Genomic DNA, 17,405 nt, shown 5'->3' with positions numbered 1-17,405 from the left:
TGACTTAGTTGACGAACAAATTGGCTCCCGAACACTGAAAACCCAGAAGTAAGTGTTCCAGTTTTTGAACGTTTTTTGGAAACTGGACATCTGATGTGACTTCTGCTTGAGTACAGGAAGCACCTGCTTGAGTGCAGCCAATTGGAGGCCACACCTTGGTTTTTGAATGGTTTTGGGAGTTGAACGGACTTCCGAAATGGATTAAGTTCGAGAACCAAGGTTCCACTGTAGTTAAAAGGTAAATTTGCTTCTTTCTTTGACAGTAAGTCCTTTGGGAAGCCTTGGAATATGTATTTAATAGACTCAAGGACAAGAAGTTGCTGCTTTATTCCTTAATCTGTTCCCTCCATGCCTTCTATTAGTTCCCTCCTGACCCTGAAAATGAAAAATAAAGAAGCTTAAATGTGGGGATCACTGCACAAATTCTGTTGAGAACGCGATTATCTTGCTGTGGCATGGAAGTTTCAGCTAGCAGTAGAAGCTTCTGCCATAGTTAACTGGCTGATTTCAAAGCTTTCAGGAATTTTGTCTAACCCCACTGATTACCGTTAGGTACATGTTTTATCCTTGGATCTCGGGATACTGAGCAGGTTGTGGATCAGAAACTTAGTTGGAAAACATTATTGGGTATTGACTTCATTTTCTTTGCCTTAAAGTAAGCAAACACATGGAATTCCTCAAGACAGTAGTGGAGACACATGGAAGCGTATGGTCATTGTTTCTTGTCTCCAGGAGCTTCACAGAGAACTTAGATGGGCTTCTAAAGGCAATCACCATTAACACAAGATTTTCCATTCCAGTGTTCTGTCCCGAGAGTTTCTGCCAAAGTGGGTTGCTTATCTTGTTGATTCACCTGCATTTGCGGGTGATTTGCATTAACTATTGCAACAGTTTTGCTTTCAACACTGGGGTCCCTGTAATGTACTGTCTGTGGGTTTTTAAGTAGTAAAATAGTTATCAGGTAAACATTGATTGTGGGAGAGTAGATCTTGTACAGTTGGTTCAATAAAACTCCCAATGAGCTAACCTAACCATCTTGTCTTCTGGGCAAGTTTTAGTGCACATTGGCTGTAAAATTCACTAGAGTTCATTTTAGACACAGATGGTGGGCAGATAGTAAGTCATCTTCAACCTCTAGTTGGTCTTGAACCAACTAGCAGGTGAATCAGGTAGTGGTCCCCCTCCTCCCCAGATTCCAGTAGAGAGGATGCACTCGCATCCCAATTTATGATCAGGGGGCCTGTTGCACGGTCCCATGTTCCCTGTTGTTCCTGGGCAGATGCTGGCTTGTATACCTGGCAGCCAAGTTGGTGCCAAACATATTGCTCTGCTTTCCTTTGGACTACATCAGTGAGGTGAAGAGGGGGTGTTGTCATCTGGGCAGCCCAGGACCTCCATATACACTGCCCAGGCTTGAGCATAATGGAAGGTCACTTTTGTGCAGCTAAGGGAGTGGTTTGACTTCACCCACCTCCAGAGACACACTCCATTGTCTCTTGAGACATACACCTGCCAGGAACAACAGGGACCATGGGACTGTTTTTACTTTCCCCACTATGCTTTTGTTCCTATTTCTATTCAAGTCTATTTTGATGGGTGCCTTGCTGTTTTTGAGTAGTATTCTGTTAGCTGTGGCACTTGTGAGCTGAGGGTGGCCTACTTTCTAACTCAGGGTGCCACCCCACACATCCCTTTGCATAATCTTCCCTAGTGGAGTGAGTGGCAGGGGGAACCCATCCAAGGCTTCATCCCTTGCAGAAAATGACTTCCTGTGGTAAGTCAAGCATTCACTTTGTGTGTGTGTGCTTTGACTCTTAAGATAGTTTATTCAAAATAAATGGATGCACATTTTATCTGCTGTAAAAGCAACACAACGTTGGCCGTTGAATACAGTTTGCGGTTGCCTGTTACCCATACAGAGTTATACAAACTCCCCTCTTGCAGCTGACCACCATGCTGAACTGCTTGCTGCTGAAGGTGGCTCTGGGCCAGCTGGGCAGTGCCGTGAGTTGCTCAAGCAGCAAGCACAAGGCATTCTTCTCTTTGCAACTGAAGGGCAAGGCTTAGTCTTGCCAGTCCATCTGCTCCTGCTGCTGCCAGCCCATCTGCTCCATCACATGCTGCGGGGTTCAGCCTGGCTACCTTTGTGGCCTGGCTTGTGAGCTTTCCTCATTCTGTTGTGTTGCCTCAATTTGGTCCCCTGGGAAAGGCCAGGCACCTCTTCTTGTCTTGCTGCTTTACTAGGTACTTTTGGTAGGGAAAATTATGAATTTTCAGCTTTTGAATTTACATGTACAAATCTTTTCCCTCCTTTTATTGCACATACATGGACAGATCTCTCCCTTCCTTTTGGCTGCTAGTGTAGTGTGTTCATATTTTACACATGGGCAGAATTACAGGCAATGACAGAATTGGACACACCATTATGCAAGAGACCTCTCCAGGCAGGTGCTAGCTTTATCAGGGCTGTGTATATTCTCTGCCTCTTGCCATGGCAGGAAGAGGGCCTAGATTAACTTTTCTGACTATTTTTCACCATTACCCATTCCCATTCAGGTGTAGATGTGATGGATAATACATCTCCATGTAGAGAGGCCGCAATGCCTCCTAATAATGCCAGTTGATTGGGGATGGGGTGGTCCTATTATGTCCTATTAGGCTACCCAAAGAAGTCAGGTTACCCACTGTGGAAAGCCAAGTGCTAGGCTAGATAGAGCCTTAGTTATGATCCAACAGGGCTGTCACTCAGAGACACACACACACATTTCTGTGTTTAATTTATATTATGGCACACAAGTTGCAATAATAGACTGCAATGGCCATTCCATGAATACCTGACCAAACAGGCAGGTTTAAACCTGGCACTGAAATGTCAGTTGACTTCCAAGTGCATTCCATCATTGAGGTACCAACCCTGAGAGTTTGAGAGCTGTCAAACTTTCAGCTACATAGTGGAGGATTTCTGGAAGAAGCACCACTAGAACATAGAAGGGATGTTTTGAAATCTTGTATTGCTTCTTGTTGGATTTTTTTGTTCTTAAAGTAATCTTCCTTTAGATTTTGCAAAAATGAAGCCTTGTGACACCTTAAAGACCAGTTTAATGTGGCATGAACAAGAGTCATGGACTAGAGTCAATTTCATCAGATGCATGACGTAAAAGTTTAGTATATTTGGGTTGCACCAGAGTGGTAGCATCTATTATTGTGGACTTGTAGTTTAAAAGATACTGTTTGTTTTGCAGGAATGTGGCACTCCTGAAACGACTGCTTCCTGGCAGCCTTGAGAATTTTGCATATTTTTTTCATTCTCATTTTTATTGTGTGCACTTCGTTAATTAGTTTTTCAACTCTGAAGTGAAAGCTTGGCTCAGAATATTTAGAAACTATTTCCAGTAGAATCTGGGAATTAAATTCTCAGATTAAGTTTTCAGATTAAGACTGGGAGGTGTGTGTATGTGTGCACGCACGCATGTTTGTGTGATGGTTGGAGTGCAGCATATGTAGAGAGCTAAGATTAACTGTTTTTGAGCAAAACCAACAAAGCCTTGTGGCAGCTTTAAATCTAACATGTTTATTATGGCATAATTTTTCATGGAGATACCCTTTAGGATGAAACATGATACAGAGATGCATTTTCTTCATGGTGCCAGCAGAGAGCACTCCAGGCATTCTGGACTTTGTTAAATCCAGAACTTCCAGAGAAAGAAGATTCCTCTCTGAAAGCATAGACTCATTATTCCTGGATCACTTGTTTTTACTGGAGCATGCATTTCTATACAGGGTTTGCTGGTTTTTAAATAAAATATTTGATACTCCGCCTGTCAGTTTTGAAACTCCTGTTTTGTTTTAAAAACAAGTTCAAATATAAAACAAGTTCACATATAAAACAATAAAAATATTAATAAAAGCGGCAGGCAGACAAAAGAAGCAAATAGCATGAACCAAAAGAGCCCACAACCATGCCTAATGCCTAATCATATAAATCTCTACCATGTTTCCCCTTAGCTGCCTTTTTTTCCTAAACCAAAAAGGCCCAAATGTTATATTTCCTCATGGGGAGATGCTCCAACCCCTTTGAATTGCTACTTAACAAACGATCATAACTCTTTTGGGGATTACAATAAATTCATGTGCAGGAAGAGATGTGATAATAATGGCTCTGCCTGCCAGAGGTTTGTGAACCTCTTACCCACTCCAACCCCCTACAGGCCCACTCCACACTTGTGAGAATCACTTGCCTGAAAACACTACACCACTTAACTGCTTCTTCAGTCCTCGGAAGGAGTCCTCTGAGAGGAGTCATATTAATCTTTGCCTTCATCTCTGCTGTGCCTTAGTTGTGTGGCTCTCTGCTTATATCTCCCTTCTCTTCAAACCTATAAAAGAGCAAAATGCTAGAACCTCTTTGCAGTGGAAGGTTATGGCGTTGCACAAATGTGTATACACCCATGTGTAAAGGTAAAGGACTCCTGGATGGTTAAGTCCAGTCAACGGCGACTACAGGGTTGCGGTGCTCATCTCGCTTTCAAGCTGAGGGAGCCGATGTTTGTCCACCGACAGCTTTCTGGGTCATGTGGCCAGCATGACTAAACCGCTCCTGGTGCAACAGAACACTGTGACAGAAACCTGAGCGCACGGAAACACCATTTACCTTTCTGCCGCAGTATTTATCTATTTGGCCTGGTGTGCTTTCGAACTGCTAGGTTGGCAGAAGCTGGGACAGAGCATCGGGAGCTCACCCCATCGCGGGGATTCGAACCGCCGACCTTCCAATCGGCAAGCCCAAGAGGCTCAGTGGTTTAGACCACAGCGCCACCCATGCTTGGGGAGAAGAAAATCTCAGTAATTAAGAAAGCAGAACAAAATTCCCCCCATCCAAAAATATTTATGATACACGTAATTATTGCAATGTGTCTTCAATCTACTGTCAAGATTGTAAAGATGGTGGTATGGGTTCGAAAAGGATGTTTGTAACATAGGTGGACTGCTTTTGGAAGTAATTCCTGCTGAGCATGCTGGCAAACTATCAAAGCAGGTCTGTGAAAGATCTGTTAACAGAAGCCACTGGGAATCAAATACCTTGTTTGTGTGTTCCTAAAAATTCCATATTGATCCCTCCTGACATGATGAGAGAGATGCTTAAAGCTGAATATTGCCCTGGATCCAGCACTTTCCCCAGCAACGTTCCAAAGCTTTACACCCTTCCCTTTGAGAAAAGTGAATGTTGGGTCCTTGACATTTTAATGGCAAGTCTTGTGATTTCTGGCTTCTCTAGGGGCTTTTATGTACCATCAGGGAAATTTGAGTCACTATTCTCATTTTAACTTGAGTGCAATACACTGCAAGTCTCTTTAAAAGATACAACAGCGCTAAATCTCATCTCTATGGAATTGGAGAGAAGGGGAGAGAAGAACAGGCATATGAGCTGTGGCTTTCACAGAATCACAGACTTGTAGAGTTGGAAGGGCTACAAGGGTCATCTAGTCCATGGGTAGGCAAACAGGCCTGGGGGCCAGATCCGGCCCAATCGCCTTCTAAATCTGGCCTGCGGACGGTCCAGGAATCTACATGAGTAGAATGTGTCCTTTTATTTAAAATGCACCTGGGTTATTTGTGGGGCCTGCCTGGTGTTTGTACATGAGTAGAATGTGTGCTTCTATTTAAAATGCATCTCTGGGTTATTTGTGGGGCATAGGAATTCATTCATTTCCCCCCCTCCAAAATATAGTCTGCCCCCCCCACAAGGTCTGAGGGACAGTGAACTGGCCCCCTGCTGAAAAAGTTTGCTGACCCCTGATCTAGTCCACCCCCCTGCAATGCAAGAATCTTTAACTCAACATGGGGCTCAAACTCATAACCCTGAGATTAAGAATCTCATGCTCTACTGACTGAGCTGCCATTTGTTTCTTAATAGTGTAGATACTGAAAAGAACGAGTGACCTGCAAGGAAGTGAACCTGAAATAAAAAGCAATGGCTACAAAACCTCAGTGCATTGCGTTCTCTGGTAGTCTGTTTGAATTTCCCCCCTCCCCTGTATTGTTCCAATTGGGTGACACTGATTGGAGGTGCCCAGTTCTTTTTTACTCGGTCCATAACCCCACCCCACCCCCACAAAAATATGCATTTGTTTGGTTTGCCATTAATAAAAGAGGCACTAGGTAAGTCCTACATTACAGAGGACGGGGTTGTCTTGGAAGGCCTGCCAGATCTAAGTCTGGTTTAAAGGTCAAGTGCTACAAATAGGAAGAGCAAGATTCTTGAAGTTAGCACATGGACAGCAGGATGAGCAGGCCCCTGGACCGAGGTCTTCCTCACAATGACAGGGTCCCATCAGGGGAAATGGTGGTGTATATATTAATAATAATAGTAATAGTTGCAAGATGTATTTTTATTTAAATTGCAATAATTAAGAAAATTGCATCTATACTTATCAGCCAGCTTAACCAAATTAGTATCCTCTCCTGTCCTCTTTTTCAGTGACATGTAAATGCCAATCCCTAGACTGTGCCTGTGGTAGGTTGTCGGTGTTGTGTGGAACTGAAACAGACATACTATGACAGGGGTGGGGAACCTCTAGATGTTGCTGGCCTGCAGCTAGCTGGGGATGATGGAAGCAGGGGTCCAACGACATTGGCTACCTTTGCACTACATACCTTTGCAGGCAACTTGTGTTTAAACTGTTTGAGGCTGGGTACACAATACATTTGAAGTACACTCCCCATCCCCTGATCGTAGGAGCTGTAGCTTGTTAAGGGTGCTGGGAATTGTAGTTATGTGAAGGGTAAACTACAGTTCCCATGATTCTTGGGTCGGGGGTGGGGTGCGTGCTTTAAATTAGGGTTGCCATATTTCAAAAATGCTTTAAAAAACCCACCCCGCATTTTAAAAAAGTATTTGTTATTAAAGATTTTCTTGATTTACAATGGTAGTGCAATGTCTCTCTCGTATTTTTTACATGTAACATTTTTACAAATCAATTTCGTTTGTTGAGACATTAGGAAGAAAAGGGGGAAAGAGGTGGGCGGGATGGGGAGATGGGTGGGGTGGGGTGACAATATTTCTATTTTACTTAATATATGTAGGGTTTGGTGTCAGCGTTGTTTGTGCAGCTTCTCTGTTGTTCACTTGTGTTCCTTTGGTGGTGAGAGAGGTCGGGGTTGGCGTAGGCCACCCCACATTTTTGACTTGTCTAAGATCCAGGAAATTCCTCCTGGACATCAATTCCGCCTTTGAAATCCTGGGAATGTTTGGGAAAATCTGGATGTATGGCAGCCCTGTTTAAATGTGGGCTGTGTCCGTATCCATGGGGTCAAGTATATCCCTACAAAGGAGTCCTGCATGACAACCTGGACTTGGTTGGAAGTTCCCACTGCTCTGGTTCCCATGACTACTCCCTTGCAATTGGCCCCCTACTGCTTTGCAGTGAGGAAGCAGGCAGCTGAGATTTCATTTCACATGTTCGCATGCAATGCATAATTAACTCCAAACTGTTAAACTGCAAGACTTCAACTGTGAGAGTTTGCAGTATACTGAAGACACGCTGCATACTAATATCTCCACTTAATGATCTCTCTTTAGCAGCTCTCTGTCTCTAATTTGACAAGCTGCCTGTGCGGCAGGGCAAGCAACATAGCATGGTTTCTTTTCGGCCTGAGGGTGCGTTCCGCAGTGGATATCCTTCTGAGGGACCAGAGACAAAAGTGCAGGAGGCAATAGAGGTGGTTTTCGTACAGTAGGCTATGCTACATTCCAGGCATACAAAAGCCAGGGGCTCCTTCGCCCTTTCCACTTCTTCATTTGGGCAAGCAAGAGGCATTATCACAGGCCAAGATTCCTGACCAAGCAAAAAACATTTGAGGAGGCAGAGCAGGTTTGGAGAGGGATGAGACTTGGGGAAAAGTCCTGAGGGCCAGATAAAGAAGACCAAAGGACTGCAGAGTTGGCCCCCAGCATTGAAGCAGAGTCTCTCATGGTCACCTCAGTCACACAACGGTATACCCCACATTCCTCAGATGAAAATAGGGACATATTCTATATCAGTCTCCTTCCACCCCTACTGCCACTGCTGTGCCACCTCCTCAGAGGCTGGGACCCAGGGACGCAGATGCAGTGGCCCAACGAAGCAAGCTGGAGCCAAATGACTGCAACGGCCTCTCTTCAGCACCCCTTTGAAGCCATGGCATCGGCGTCGTGGACAGGCCACTCCCCCTTCGCTCTCCCACTCTCCACTTTCTTTTTCGGAGACTGACTGACCAAGGAGTGGGGAAACAGTGGAAAAATTTCTTAGGGGCATTCAAGTGACCTGGAGCTTGTATATGTAAAACAGGAAGTGACGCCATATTGAGTGGGGGAAGGAAGCGAGAGGCATAGATCTAAGAAATGTGTTAAAGGGACACATACTGAATTTCCAGTAACATGCTGAAACGCTGTACTTAACAACAACAACAACAACAACAACAACAATTTATATCCCGCCGATCTGGCTGGGTTTTCCCAGCCACTCTGGGTGACTTACAGCATATACAAAAACACAACAAAACATCAAACATTAAAAAACAAAATATCCCATATAAGCAACAAATAAACCAATAAATCAGTAGAGACCAATAATAACAACAAACAGGAAGAGAAGGCTCCTTGGCAATTCAGGATACTGTTTCAAAAAGTGAGAAGCTGTGGTAGCTTAAGGGTTTTCATGATGATCCCAGCATTTGCAGGGTAGTTGGAGCATATACAATGAAGCCCCTAAAGTGCACACAAAAAACCGGCCTGCAAATTAGCCACTCTAAATCAGAACATCTAGTAACCCAATTTCTGCCCCGCAACACAGTCTGAGTCTTCCCTAGAGTCTTGCTCTGGGAGAGGAAGGCAACTTCCTAAAATCTACAACGAAATGGGGAAAAAACCCTTTCTTAATCTGGAGTGTTATTTCCTCTAAGCGTTAGAGAGAGATTTGGGCCTGGATCAATGCAGACCTGAGAGGTTTGTTAACGCTACATTGATTCTCCTTTCACAGTGAGTTGCTCAGCTCAAAGGTTTTTTTGTGGAGGTTTTTTTCCTTGCCATTCCTGCTTTATTATCCATGAAATGGTTTTCTTTTCATACATTATTGAAACGTCTCAGTATAATAAAGCACTGGGTTTTAAAGGATCAGAAATGTGTGTGTTTGCCTGTTTTTGATACACTCGGAGAAGGATGCTCTCCTTTAACTGAGTTGGAATGGCTGACTCTTGGGAAACAGGCAGAGGCTATAACAGGTGGTTTAACAGTTCGGGTGATCAAAGTATTTCTCTCTGGTTCAATGAAGCACTGAAGAAAATTATGCGCATTCTCTGAAAATTGATTGCCATTCACTTATTAAATTTTATTTTACTAGATTCCCCCCCCCCCCGGCCGCCCTTCAATATGCACATATCAGTGAAGCTAACTAACATTAAATATAGAATGGAAATACAATAAAGAACCATTCGGTCACTGTTCATAGCTTCGAAAACCACAAAACATGTTTAGGAGATGGAGGAACTTCACTATCATTTCCCCTCCTTCTGCTGTAACTTTTGAATACTATTTTCTGACTCCCAGTCATTCTACCTTCCCTTTTCTCAATTCAGTTTCTACCATACTATCTGCCACCCTAGTCCTTGTAAATTAAAACATCAAGAAAAATTACAAATCTAAGTTATTTAATCACTTTAAATTCTTAAAGTGATTCACGTTACCCTCTTTTAAATGGAGTGCATATGATCAAGCCTCCCTCTGCCTGTACTCATAGAATCATAGAATCATAGAGTTGGAAGAGACCACAAGGGCCATCCAGTCCAACCCCCTGCCAAGCAGGAAACACCATCAAAGCATTCCTGACAGATGGCTGTCAAGCCTCTGCTTAAAGACCTCCAAAGAAGGAGACTCCACCACACTCCTTGGTAGCAAATTCCACTGCCGAACAGCTCTCACTGTCAGGAAGTTCTTCCTAATGTTTAGGTGGAATCTTCTTTCTTGTAGTTTGAATCCATTGCCCCGTGTCCGCTTCTCTGGAGCAGCAGAAAACAACCTTTCACCCTCCTCTATATGACATCCTTTTATATATTTGAACATGGCTATCATATCATCCTCTTAGTGGCTCCCTCTTAGCCACTAAAGATGGTGATGGTTGGATTTCTCTGTCCTGCTTGTCCCTGTCTGTTGAGTGCACTCATCAGAGAAAAGTTTTGCCATCAGAGAGAGCAATAGAGCATGCAAAAGGTGAAGAAGGGCAAAGTGTCAGCTGTAAGGGAGATCTCTAGCGACTAATGTCTATACTACCTACTAGGGACAGCAGGCTTCCATGTTTACCTATGTCAGTACCAGTACAGAAAGGAGGAGAGCTTGACTTACATCACGGATGGAGACACTGTGGCTATCATCCCTGATCATTGGCCATGCTGCCTGGGGCTGATGGAAGGAGGAGTCTAACAACATCTGGAGAACCACATGCCCTCCTCCCCCACAGGCCTTAAGTCTCAAGATGGTGAGTCTCAAGAAATTCGTAAAACCATGTTAAAACTTAAAAATAAAAAATAAAAATAAAATGTAGCTGATAAACCAAGTAGAGTTCAAAATTAACATAATTTACTGGAATTAAGCACCAATACAAGCCTCGGTGCACAAGTGCACTTTTAATAAGCATGAAAATGTCATCAGTGTTGGTGCCTGCCAAAGCTCAGCTGGGAGGTGGTTCCATAATAAGGATGCCACAACAGAAAATGTTCTCCTCCTGGTTGGCATTTTACATAAAGCAATGCTATATTTAGAGTACAGAATGCTGAAGCAGAGATGGGTGTTTCCCTAAAATTCCCAGCTCTAGAAGGGCTATTTTATGACAGCAGTAGTCTTCCAGGTACAACTTTCCACAGGGTTGACTCAGCAGCTGGCGAAGGCTTGGATACAAGCAATCAATCAAGTCTTGGAGGAGGAGGAGGAGGAGGAGGAGGAGGAGGAGGAGGAGGAGGAGGAGGAGGAGGAGGAGAAACTCCCCCAAGGGAATCTGAGACCAAATGCCATTTGTAGACAATGTGGAAGAAAAGCTTGCTGAAAGTGGGATTGCCCAAGCAAAAGGAAGATGCATCAAGAAAACTAAAAGCTTCTGAAGCAGAAAAACCCACCGATAAGAAGGGACCAAGTGAAAAGCTCTCCAGGTATCTGCTATTATATAGATGGAAACACTGGTGACTGGGAGACCTCAGTGTCATTTGACTTGGGTTCTGAAACAAGCCTCACCCACTCTGAGCATCCAGCTTTGAAAGGAAAGACAATGGCTATAGCTAGGGTTAAATGGGAGACCAGCAACTGGAGCAACTGAGCTCTCCGTGAATTCTAGAAGCAGCTGCTGTGCATTGTGTCAGTTCCATATTTGTTAAAATCAACAGGCACCCTCTCTGGGGACAGCAGCTGGCAGCCCTCTTTCCCCATCTGTAATAACCTCACTTTCACGAGTGTCTATTAGGTAATTACAGCAGACGGCAAATAAGCAACCAATGACAACCTATGAGATAATTACAGCTACAGGAAGGCAATTGAATGACTGCTATGGCATGTCAATTTGCAGCTGAATAACTTCACAATACAAGGGAAGCAGTTAGGGAGTCCTTGCATTTACCAACGTTGGAGTGCCTGGTGCTTGTTGGAAAGAATGTGGTTGGATGTGTTTCCATAGAATCAAGTAGGATAAAAAGCCATTCAAGCTAATTTGCCCCTGATTTTAAGAGCACTTGAATTGCAAGCGTTTCACATGTATCAGCCAACAATCCCAGAAACTAGAAGACCAACCTTAGTTAAACCTTGGTATTCTGCAACATACAGAAATGACCACATTGGTGTACGGTGAGCTTGGGATAGTTTGGTTATCCCAAGCAGAAAGATTACAAACCCTGAACAGATGAGTTAACATACTCTAGGGGGAAGAGTGAAGGAAAAACTGAGGCTGCAATCCAATATCCATTCGCTCAGTAGTTAGTAGACCCATTGAAAACAGGACCTAGTTCTGAGCAGACGGACACATGTGTTGTCAGTCGGTCTTTAATTCTGGAAATTGGCTGCCACCACTAGTCCTATTCATGTGTTACCCTAAGGGTAGAGCAGGGATGCAAGGATCATTAACACAGTTCAAAGGGACATTCTAGCCAGGCAAAAGCACCCGAGGAGGGCTGAGTGTGAATCCTAGGTCCAGACAGAGAGTCTTGGAGGGCCACTGGGTTCCCATTCTTGGTGAGCAGTGTGGAGAGGGGAAGCATAAAAGTGGTGTGTGAAGCCTATCTCAGTTAACATCATTTTGCCAGGGTTTTATCTTGCTGGAGCACCTGGGTTCATCCAGTCCTAGCATCCATTTAGCTTCAGCAGGCTAGACAAATAAAATGAATCAAGTGGTACTCAGGCCTAATTAAAGATGCTTCTTTGCAAAATAAACTGCTGGAGGCATCACTCCTATAAACACAGGATTATCACTTGTGGCCATGTCGGTAATTAGCAGCTTGACGTACACAGAGTGCCAACATTATTTTAAAAGAGTGCTTTCCACTTCAAAAAAAGGATCTAATTTTTCAGCTTTATTGCCTTATTCAAAAGAAACATAATAATTCCAGGGTAGCTGATACTAATGGATGCTAGAATCTGGTGATTTTCCCTGATGGAGGGCTTAATGTCTAGAGTCTGTAACACTTGACAAGGAGCACCCATCCCTGTATTTGTGTTTTATTGTCTTCTTTGTGCCAAATTTAACTCGGGGGCCATTAAAAGTCCATTTTAATATGTTGACTGAGCTGTAGTCTCTTCCAATATTCTCTCTTGGACATCTGTTTTACTATCCCACAGCTGCATTGAGGGGTTTTCAAATGCTTGTTGGAAAAAGACAAACGGGCCTTAAGTCAGAAGTCGGCGCGCTTTCCTAAAAAGTGAGTTTGGATGGATTCAGCAGGAACACATCAGCAATCCTTGAACTGCCCAAATTCAAAGCAGCAATGGGACAGTAAGCAACGTCCAGAAAGCACCGACATGAACTGCAGACCAGTTTGAATATTTATATGGTTTTAAATAGGCTCTGGGTTTAAATGTGGTACAAAGAAGCCAGATTCCAGCAAGGGCTTATTCACACTTACATTTTGCCCCACTCTTTCCAGGCAGAGGTCCATGCTCTAAAGCTCTGTGTCCAAGCAACCTCCTCTTGGCTCTGGAGCTTTCCCTATGAAAACCTGCTTTTTAAAGCTGAATTGTAGCAAATGGCAATTCAGGTTTTCTGCGGATTGCTGTTTTCTCCAATTCAGTTTTAAGGAGCAGGTTTTCACAAGGAAAGTCATGAAGCAAAAAAGAAAAGAAAAGAAAAGTGTGTGTGTGTGTGTGCTCAGACACAGAGTTTTAAAGTGCAGACTGCACCTGGAAAGCACGGAGGAAAAATAAGTGTGGATAATCCCTCAATTACAGGAATATGCCACTCCTTTTTGAGCATTAGAGAAACCAGACTTTTCAGCACTCTCTTTTGAAAAATGCCTGAATCTAACATTGCTTTGTGCTTGCTACTGAGGGATGTTTGTGAATGAGGTCTGACATATACAGCTATCTACACTATGAAAATACCCTATTTTGGAGGATCACTTCTGTGATGACACAAAATGCTTCCCATGTGATAAGCCTCATCTTAAGAGACCATCTGCTTCAAAAGCTGCCTCACCTACACAGGCACATGCTTACACATATGCCCATCAGAATGTATTAGGACTGTTAAACCAAACAGCCATGGTGCACCACAGCAAAAACTTTATCTCTCTGGGCTATTATTAGTAGTAGTATTGTTTAAATGTTAGAGTCAGTTGTAGTGCAGATAGACAAGTTGACTTCATTGCCCCCCAAAAGTGGGATCCTATAAACCGTTGTTGCTTTGTTCACAAGGTCAGGGTTTGGGGTTTCAGCCCCTATCCTCTCATGGTTTTGACTCGTCTAGAGAAGAGCTGCAAGAAAATGATGAAAAGCAGCAGAGAGAAGGTACTATATTAAACTATATTAAATCTGAGTTTGCATACCAGTCAGGTTCATTACCAGTGTAAATATTTCAATAGTCCTGACATGTCCTGAACATATCCAGTACATTTGAATAAGGCTGCAAACAGTTGGGAATAACCGCACTTTGATAATGGCTCAGCGAGCAAATGCTTCTCTTAAATTGGTTTTAACTTAACATACTTAGGAGATGGGGTTTGAAGGCAGGATTTTAAAGTCTTCTGAGGTCCATCAAGGAGGTTCCCTCATAGGTTATGAGCTGTTCATGCACACAGAACTCATTGGCTGACTTTGCACATAATGCTTAGCCAGTGGTGCCCCTGGGCACGTTCTCCAGACACTGAGCTTATTATCAAGTAAGTCTCTAGTCCTCCTCGAAAGGAAGCGATGGCACAAAATGTGCAGGTACCTTCCAAGCAGCTTCTGTGAACTGAGAGGTGTTTCCATCTTGTATATTTTCCTGGTTCTGAGGAATGTTCCCTGTTATTAGACAACAGCAGCAACAATGTCAGTGTTGTGTGATCTCCATAACCATAACATACAGGACATAGCTGACTTCCCATGATAAATTTAAGGTTGTAAAGGATGGTTGTTTCTCTCATTTTGTGTTATGCCATGCCTAGAAAGCAAAGGACAAACGGAAGAAGACATAGGACAAGGGGAAGTGTAGATGAGTCTATTGTCAGTTATGGCATATTTTTAGGCCTACACCACCTTACCATTTGTCCATGTGATTGATTGCATTCTTACCATGTGTTCTGATCAGCTAGTGTAGGTGCCACATACTATGGTTTGTGCTGGGAGCACTGTGCCTGCTGCTCTGCCTCCCAAAGTGAACAGGCCAGGTAGGACAAGCTCATTTTGCCCAAAGCAGGGAGTTTGTGATGCTGAGCAACTTCTGCTACAATCAGCTTATTGGTGCTATTTCTTTGCATCACCCCAAATCCTTGCACTTTCCCCCTTTGGTTGTTATACCGTTCCCTGCTGAGTGCAAGTTAGTTGCTTTGAGATTTCAGAAGCTGTGGGTTGCTATGGCTCATGGTTGCTCATTCCGGTTTCAAAGCCAATGCGAGACATATTGTTTTTCAACCCAAATGAAATGCAGTTTGAGAGATCAATACTCTGCTCGGTTTGGCAGATGCACTCCTTCTGTCACATTATGCATTGTTTCCAAACATTCAGTAATTAAATCAGTCACCCTGTGGTTCTTCTGGCACCTACACAGCCAGCATCCCTGGGCGTGCATTCCACCCTATCCATATTTTCTGCCATGACCATCATCCCAGTATACTCAAGCCTGATTTTCTCCTCCCCAGAGAGAAGGGGAATGCATTTAGACAAGAGACAGATGGTGGATATTTAAAGAAAGGTGGTACCAAATGAAATACTCAGAGCTGAGACAAAACAGCAACTTTTTTTTTTGTTTCACTGCTTTGTTTTTAGTTGAAAGCTCACTGATTCCCCCGCTCAACTTCTCAGTAATCTTTCAACTCCCTCTGCTCAACATTTTGTCTATCTGATTTGTCTTAGTGTTTGTCAAACCTGTGCCAAAGATCCCCTGCCCCATGGATAGTTTTTTTTTAGGTTCTAGGAATGGACTTAGTAGAGAAACCCTTCTTTTACCTTTGTGGGATATAACCAAACAAAATAAAAAATTCCTTCCAGTAGCACCTTAGAGACCAACTAAGTTTGTTCTTGGTATGAGCTTTCGTGCTACCTACCTGTAACTTTGTGGGATATGTTGTTCAAAAAAATGGTTCTCTCCCTTATCAAACATACCTGTTTTGACATAGAAATCAAAACTCAAGAAAATTTGGCTAGAAGGAAGCAGCAGTCCTCACACTTTCTTCAAGACAGCCTTTCCAGATTTAAGCGGGGTGGGGGGGATCTGTTTCAATGTCTCAAGAGAGGTATTAAATGCTGGGATTTCATAGCATTGCTTACTCATGCCATAACCTCCAACATTTCTCCAATGAAAAAAGGGACATCGCATTCCATAAGGACAATTTTACTATTTATACCCCACACATCTTATTGGGTTGCCCCAGCCACTCTGGACAGCTTCCAACACATATGAAAACATAATAAATTATTAAACATAATAAAACCTTCCTTATACAGGATTGCCTTCAGACAGCTTGGGGCTCAGAAAACTCCATACCCTGCAACATTTCTCCAGTGAAAATAGGGACATCCTAAGGAAAAGTGGGACATTCCAGCATCAAATCAGAAACCAGGACGGCTTCTCTAAATCAGGGACGTCCCTGGAAAATAGGGACCCATGGAGGGTCTGTCATGCCAGATGTGGAGCAAATAAGAGAAAAACAAAAGGGGGGAGGGGGAGAAGAGGAAAATAAAGGGAAAGCTGATAAAAAGCAAATGTAGCCCAGTTGGTGCGTGAGGAAGAACTCCTTGGTTTATGTGCTGCAGAAATGTTCCCCACTGTTCAATCTCTCCAAGGCAACATGCAACAACTTTAAAAAGATGATACAGAATTCTTGGTGCCACTGCTAAAAAGGCCTTGTCATAGCCAGCTGAGCATCTGAAGGAAGGAAGAGGTAAGTAAGCCTAGGCCAGGGAGATCATGCCATCAGCTCTTGCTGTACTGTTTCGATGATCTGCAAATGCATGGGAATCACAAAGGCATTTCCAGCTGAAAGCTAATGCATTGTCTGATTCATAACTTAAGCTATAGTCCTAAATATTTTACCTCAAAACACTGGCGCAGTACGTCTTAAAGTAATTTTGGGAAGCTGTTAAGCCTGAAGCTGAATGATGACCTTTTTACAGACATCAAGGCAAAAAGAGAAATATTGAACTGTACCAGAAGAAACAGTTTCCGTCTTGGGGTCTTTTTGAGTCTTACCTTTTTGTTCTTCAGTGAAACAGATGGCTTGTCCTGTGATACTTTGGTCTATGGTACGTTGATAACAGCTGCTGAGTTATGTTCCTTCTTCAAAGATTTCTTCCCCCCTGCAGCTATATTTTATTTATTGGAAAACCAACCAAAGTGTTTATGAGTTGGGAGGAATGAAGACATTGCTTCAAGATGACTGATCTCCAGTCTCCTGCACAATGCTCTGGAGGTAATTCAAAGGGGAGGCATGCGCAGGAGCAATGTGAAGAAAAGAACAGGCAATGGGTGAGGAAATGCACAGCAGGCCATAAGGGGTGCTTTTTCAGGTAGTCGCTATTTCGGGGTGGGATTCATTCACGTACCAGGAAATTTAGGTTTGCACAATTAAAGTCGATTTGCAGTTTTGTACAAACTCCCCCCCCCCCAAAAAAAATAGACAGAAAAGAAACTGGAAAATACACTGGAAAGTGTGTCATCTAACATCCTCACCAACAAATCAGAATGAATACTTGATAAATAGCT

Source organism: Lacerta agilis, chromosome 6, assembly GCF_009819535.1.
Source record: "Lacerta agilis isolate rLacAgi1 chromosome 6, rLacAgi1.pri, whole genome shotgun sequence".
NCBI classification, from domain to species: domain Eukaryota; kingdom Metazoa; phylum Chordata; class Lepidosauria; order Squamata; family Lacertidae; genus Lacerta; species Lacerta agilis.
This window is presented reverse-complemented; position numbering follows the sequence as displayed.